The sequence below is a fragment of the Oncorhynchus mykiss genome, chromosome 15, assembly GCF_057628025.1.
Source record: "Oncorhynchus mykiss isolate SJ-2025 chromosome 15, ASM5762802v1, whole genome shotgun sequence".
Taxonomy (NCBI): Eukaryota; Metazoa; Chordata; class Actinopteri; order Salmoniformes; family Salmonidae; genus Oncorhynchus; species Oncorhynchus mykiss.
In genome coordinates this window covers 37093636-37100039 of record NC_143036.1, presented here as the reverse complement: position 1 = coordinate 37100039, position 6404 = coordinate 37093636, and positions in this window count along the sequence as shown.

Below are 6404 nucleotides of genomic sequence, written 5' to 3'. Positions count from 1 at the left end.
TTTCGCCTACAAAAATAATCTTTTTGGAAAAAGGGAACATTTGCTATCTAACTGGGAGTCTCCTGAGTGAAAACATCCGAAGTTCTTCAAAGGTAAATTACTTAATTTGATTGCTTTTCTTATTTTCATGAAAATGTTGCCTGTTGCTAGCAGAGCTTAATGCTATGCTAGGCTATGATAAACTTACACAAATGCTTGTCTAGCGTTGGCAGTAAAGCATATTTTGAAAATCTGAGATGACAGTGTGATTAACAAAAGGCTAAGCTGTGTCTCAATATATTTAATTTGTGATTTTCTAGTGATATTTATGTCCGCTGTGTTATGCTAATTAGTTTGAGGCGATGATTACGCTCCCGGATCCGGGTTTGAGAGTCACAAGAAGTTATTAACAAAGTGAACCATTTTCATTGTAGTGTCCAAAACGTCTTTCAAGCTGTCAGGCATTCCCTTGGCAGCAAGAGCTTCTAGGTGGATGCTGCAGTGTACCCAAGTAGCATCGGGAGCAACTGCTTGCACGCGCATTACCACTCCACTATATCTCCCTGTCATGGTTTTTGCGCCATCAGTACAGATACCAACACATCTTGACCACCAAAGTCCATTTGATGTCACAAAGCTGTCCAGTACTTAAAAAATATCCTCTCATGTTGTCCTGGTTTCCAGGGGTTTGCAGAAGAGGATATCTCCTTAATTGACCCCCCATAAACCTAACAGACGTACCAGGAGCTGTGCCAGGCCCGCCATGTCTGTTGACTCATCCAGCTGTAATGCATATAATTCACTTGCTTGTATGCGAAGCAGTAATTGTTTCAAAACATCTCCTGCCATGTCACTGATGCGTCGTGAAACAGTGTTGTTTGATGAAGGAATTGTCTGTATAGTTTTTTGGCCTTTTCCCTCAGCATTGTCCCAGCCATATCCACGGCAGCAAGCGGAATTAAGTCCTCCACAATAGTATGGGGCTTGCCTGTCCTAGCCACTCGGTAGCATACCATATAAGATGTTCTAGCCCCTTCTTATTCATGGTATATGTTGCTTTTATACATGTCGTACTACTTGAAAGTGGTCTTTATACTCACTCCAAAAACTCCTGTGGCTTTTTTTTCAAATTGTCATGTTTCTAGATGTCTGCACAAGAGTGAAGGTTTCCTGCGAGAGAGTAACGGTTAATGTGATTGGATGTTCATTATTTGACAAGGCTACCTGTGTGTGACATTGTGTTGTTATTTTGCTGAACACTAGATGGTTTCATTTTATTTTGGGCAGGGAAACGAGGCTACTCAGGCGAGAAAAAAAAGCTCACCCAAATGTATAGCCCTATTGGAAAATATAAATGTACTGTTATAAAATGTGAAGAATATTAGTTTTTTTTTAAATGTGAGTCACATTTTTATTTGGTGTACCCTTGACGGCATTGCGCATACCCCTGGGGTTACCCCAGTTTGGGAATAACTGCTCTAGGGCAACGGTGTCTAGATGGATTTTGTATTTGTTGTCCTGGCAACTGGACCTTTTTTGGAACACTATTATTTTGTCTTACTGAGATTTACTGTCAGGGCCCAGGTCTGACAGAATCTGTGCAGAAGATCTAGGTGCTGCTGTAGGCCCTCCTTGGTTGGGGACAGAAGCACCGCATCATCAGCAAACAGTAGACATTTGACTTCAGTGTGCTGCAGACTGTTCTAGTGTCCTCGTCAATTCGTTGACATATATGTTGAAGAGGGTGGGGCTTAAGCTGCATCCCTGTCTCAATCCATGGCCCTGTGGAAAGAAATGTGTGTTTTTGCCAATTTTAACCACACACTTGATGTTTGTGTACATGAAATGTATAATGTTGTATGTTCTCGCTCTCTCTCTCTCAGAGCTGACCGTATCCAATGTGATTCAAGAGAAACTGCTGCTCTCAATTGTTACAGTTTTTCTCAATTGCTAAAACACAATTTCTGAAACCTTGCTCCATTTCCTGAAAACATTAAACACAAAACCTCGTCTTCAAGCACTATTTACATAACCTCCTCTTGCAAAATGAAACATTTGCCTCAAAACAGTTTTACCTGTGTTCAAAATCAAACACTGCTCTCAAATCATAAACAAAGTGATCAAAATTATATACACTCTCAAGCAGTCAGTAAACAATACACCGAAGAATAGAAAACACATTGTTCAAAACATACAATTCTCAGGGAGAAGTACCTTTTTGATCTAAAAAAATATTCATATTTTTCCGTCATTGTCTTTTGATGAACGAAAACATGTTCTATCATAGTAGCTCAAAATTGATCAGAAATTACTACTCTGCTTTGCTCTTTGCAATTTTGTTTTTTGTTCTTCCTTCTCCTTGTGGTCCCTATTTTTACAGTACTGTACCCTGCGTCTCACAAACTTGTCCTTTATCTCTGTGATACTGTAATTCTTGTTCTTTGTTGATATGAACCTGCAACCAGTCAAAATCTACTGAGCAGTCAGTACTGTTAATAAATGGAAAGCACAATGTTCAGGGCCATACAATTCATCCATTGTATTGCCAATGGGTTTTAGTGTTTTAGCAATTGAGAAACTGTAATTGAAGGGATCCTGCGAAGAGGAAGAACCATAGCTTGCCAGTCTCTTCCTGGTAAAAAGGTTGAGAAACACATTCAATAAGAGGATGTGAGTAATTATGTGGCAAGCATAATTCAGTGAGAAATCCTCTCTCGAAATTAACCAAAATATTGGGTCCAAAACATACTGTACAGATTGTCATTGACATTTTAGTCATTTACCAGACTCTCTTATCCAGAGTGACTTAAAGTTAGTGCATTCATCTTAAGATAGCGAGTTGCAGTAGGCCAGACAAGAGAGGACAAGTGCCTGGATTAGGACCTGCGCCGCTTCCTGCGTGAGGCAGTAGCGGTGTGTGGGTGAAATCACTGGGGAAGCCAACCCCCCCCCCCCCCCAAAAAGCCATATTACAACCTACACTGAGTTGCCTCCACTATTCCAGCACCATTTCAACTTTAACAATGTCAATTCACCTCCACTTAGTCTAATACAGTGACAACTAGAATCGCTTGGCCAGTACGGTATAGTCATTGGCCAGTACGGAGAATTAAGTAAAACTACAAGTTCGAATCCCGATCTCCATCCATGGCTAATTTAGGAAAGGGCCTAACTTAGCTAGCCACTGGAGGACAACAACACAACGAGATGGAACAATTAAAGATGTTTCTGTTTATGATGTATGCTGGCTTGACACATCTTTTTTTTAGCCAGGACCATTCACAGTTGAGCTCACTCAGTTTAGTTCATTCTGATTTGCAAATTTTTTTTAAGGAGGAAGGAGAAGGTGGAAAATAGTTTCTTAGAGTTGTATGCAGAAGGTTGACATTTAGAGTGGTAGGAAGTGGCTTTAGCAGAGGATACAGAGAAAGAGACGGTAAAGAGGAGGGAGTGAAAGGATAAGTCCCCCGAAAGTTTAGTTTTCCCCGATTTTCTCTCAGCTGCTCGTAGCCCTGTTCTGTAATCTCGCAATGAGTCACTCAGCCACGGAGCAGAAGGGGAGGACCGAGCCGGCCAGGAGGAAACGGGAAAGTGCGAGTCATAGGAGGAGAGTAGGGTCGAAGAGGGAGAATCAGGAGACAAGAGGGGGAAGGATTTAGCAGAAGGGAGAGATGATAGGACAGAAGAGGAGAGAGTAGTGGGAGAGAGAGTGAAGATTGCAACGGCACATGACCATCTGTTTAGGGGCTAAGTGGTTAGGGTTGGAGGAAAGGGAGCCCGAAAAGGAAACAAAGTAGTGATCAGAGACCTGGAGGCGGATTGCAGTGAGATTAGTAGGCGAGCAGCCTCCAGTAAAGATGAGGTCAAGCATATTGACTGCCTTGTGAGCTGGAGGGGATTGGGAAAGGGTAAGATCAAAAGAGGCAAGGTGTTGCAAGATAGAGTTGGAAAGAAGTGAATTGAAGGTAGACGTCGGGAAGTTGAAGTTGCGAAGTACGAAGAGCGGTGAGCCATCCTCAGGAAATGAGCGTATCAAGTTGTCAAGCTCGTTCAGGAACTCTCCGAGGGCACCTGGTGGGCGATAGATGACAATAATGTCAAGCTTGAGTGGACAAGTGAAAGTGACAGCATGGAGTTCAAATGAGGAGTTAGACAGGCAAGAGAAAATCTCCACTTAGGAGAAATGAGTAGACCTGTGCCACCACCGCGACGACCAGATGTTCTCGGACTATGAGAGAAGACATAATCCAATGAAGAAAGAGCAGCTGGAGTAGCAGTGTTCTCTGGGGTGATCCATGTCTCTGTCAGGGCCAAAAAGTCAAGGGACTGAAGGGCAGCATAGGCTGAGGTGATATCGGCGTTCTTGACCACAGATTGGCAGTTCCAAACACTGCCAGAGACCCGGAATTCCACATAGGTTGTGCGCGCAGGGTAGAATAAATTGGAAGGGTTGCGAACAGGTATAGAAACACACACGTTGTTGACAAATCTGCAAAAGAGCCAAATGAGATAATCTGTAAATAACTAGGTAAGACACTCAAGTGAGAGAGTGGTGTGGAGCCTTCCTCTCTTTCCTTCCTCAAATAACTTTTCAGAACAGTCTTTATTTCGGCTACGGTCTTAGTTTTGCCACAAAACCGCTTACAGTTGCTGCTGAGAAACCAAGGGAGACTAAAGAACTAACACTAATTTCTATTTACAGAGGTGAAACCACTCCTCCTCCAATACAGCCACTGATTACCAAAACAAGTCACAATTTGTCCTGCCCCTTGATCCTGGTTGATGGGTCAACAACTATCTGCAAATTATGAGCAGTCATCAGTTCACACACCAAATCTCATCCGTTCTGTGTTTTTACAGCTGAATCATGGCTGTCTGTCAAGATGTAGCCCTGGTTCACTGAAACTGTTATCACATCACTATCTAATGTTTTGCCTCAATGTAAAAAATGTTTTTTAAAAAGTCCTTGCACAAGTTTGGTCCCTGTGTTGTGCGCTGGCTGCTATAAAACAGCTTTTTTTGGTTTCACACACACATATCATTCCACAGAGGGAATATTGCAGAGTTTTCAAGTGCGGTGAAGCCAAGGTCAAGGGCTTGAATAGGGGCCATTTAATATCCATTAGTGACATAACCAGCCTCTCTCTCTCTCTCTCTCTCTCTCTCTGTCTCACTCTCACTCTCACATCTTAGTTTTCTTCTCTGGTCTGAGTCATGCTAGCTTCCCAAACACTTTCTTCAACCAACATATTTGTGTTGTTTCTCGGGCCTGAGGGAGCCTTGATTCTCCACTGAACAAAACTTGCTGCTTTGCTCTGGTAAAGTGGTCATGGAGTTTAACAAACAGAATAGGGTTTATCAAATGGACAGAGAACTACATCTGGTTCTGATTCTAAAGAATAAAATAAAGGGACAGGGTTGTTTGGGGTTTAGGCGGACATCTTTGGAAAATAGTTCACGAAACAATTGAACTAAACATTTTATTCAACAATCCTGTATAAGCCTAGTAATGAAAGTAGCCAATGGCTCTGTTACATTCCACTCCTTTATTGACACGCACTGCTTATGAATGTGTTGAGTTTAGCTTGTTTATGTTTTCGTGTTGAATATCTTCCATTTTCTAACTCTCTTTACGTGATTAAATATGCAGACAGATCCTGTAAAAATCTGTTGTTCTGCCCCTGAACAAGGCAGTTAACCCACTGTTCCCTGGTAGGACGTTGTTGTAAATAAGAATTTGTTCTTAAATGACTTGCCTAGTTAAATAAAGATGAAATACATTTTTTTTTTTTTAAACACCAAGGTTGTGGGTTCAATTCCAGAAGAGATCACATACCACAGGAGGTTGGTGGCATCTTAATTGGGGAGAACGGGCTTATGGTAATGACTGGAGTGGGGTAGATGGAATGGTATCAAATACATCAAACACATGGTTTCCAGGTGTTTGATGCCATTCCATTTTCTCCGTAACCGGCCATTATTATGAGCCATTCTCCCCACAGCAGCCTCCTGTGTCACATACACATACTAAAAGTACACACTGACTTATACTATGATGAATTCAATTCAGGGGGAACTGGTTCATTGGTGAAAAGGTGAATGCTTTGGAGTGTAACCACTGTTCAGTCAATAAAGTTTCATGGGATTAACCAGCCTGACTAACAACTTTACCAAATTAAGTCTGGAAATGGTCCCAGTACCTGTTATATGTTTTGGCTTTGTTTCTAGTTGGACTATACAATCCAGGGTTTGTTGCTATAACTGCATGATTTCTGTTGTGTATGTACTGTAAATAGATATGCCATAAAATGTCAGAACCTTGAACCATTACAGCCCAGCACTTGTTGAAACCACATTATTTTTCTTAAACCAAGCGGCAAAGATTTTTGGAACTGACAGATTTTCCTCTTCCTTGTATTATGCCC